The following is a 1,057-nucleotide window of genomic DNA, read 5'->3' as shown; positions in this document are numbered from 1 at the left end:
TATTTCTGGAATGACATCAAGGATGTCATATACAAAGAAAGTAAATGGTCATTAAAAAGACATGAAAAAAGCAAAGACCAAACTGGATGTCTTCAGAAGAGACTCGGAAACTTGCTCTTGAATTTAGAGTAATTGAAATTGAATCGATGAAATGAAGTAAAAGGATTAAACAGAAGATTCCAAAGGGCACCTCAAGAAGACAAAATAAAGTATTATAATAAAATGTGCAGAAGCCTGGAGGTAGAAAACCAAAAAGGAAGAACACACTCACCATTTCTCAAGCTGAAAGGATAGAAGGAAACATTTAAACCTCAAGTTGCAATACTGAATGATTCTATGGTCAAGAAAGATCAAAAATACTTGGGAAAGGACACAGGAAGACCAAAAGAAGATGAAAGAAATATGCAGTCATTATACTAAAATAATCCATTTCAGGAGGTTGCATATGATCAAGAATCAATGGTACTGGAATAAGGCCAAGCTGTACTGAAGAAACTGGTGCAAAACAAGACTCCATGAATTGACAGAATACCCATTGAGATGTTTCAACAAATGCATGCAATGCTGGAAGCACTCACTTGTGTATTCCAAGAATTTGGAAGATAGCTACCTGGCCAACCAATTGGAAAAAAATCCATATTTGTGCCCATTCCAAAGAAAGATGATCCAACAGATTGTGGAAATTATAGAACAATATCATTAACATCTCACACAAGTAAAATTTTGCTAAATATAATTCAAAATGGTTGTAGCAGTATGAGAGGTAAATATTAGAAATTCAAGCTGGGTTCAGAAGAGGATGTGGAACAAGGAATATCATTGTTAATGTCAGATCAATCTTGGCGAAAAGCAGAGGCAACTAGAAAGATGTTTAACTATGTTTTATTGCAACTGTGCTTTATTGTTTAACTGTGTTTTATTGCAAAGGCATTCAACTCTGTGAATCATAACAAGTTATGGATAACATTGCGAAGAATGGGAACCTCAGAACACTTAACTGTTTCATAAGGAAACTGTACAAAGACTAAGAGGCAGTTGTTCAAACAGAATAAGGACA

Source organism: Orycteropus afer, unplaced genomic scaffold (assembly GCF_000298275.1).
Source record: "Orycteropus afer afer isolate SDZICR_OR568_19922 unplaced genomic scaffold, OryAfe1.0 scaffold00633, whole genome shotgun sequence".
Classification (NCBI taxonomy): domain Eukaryota; kingdom Metazoa; phylum Chordata; class Mammalia; order Tubulidentata; family Orycteropodidae; genus Orycteropus; species Orycteropus afer.
Note: the sequence above shows the minus strand (reverse complement) of the source record.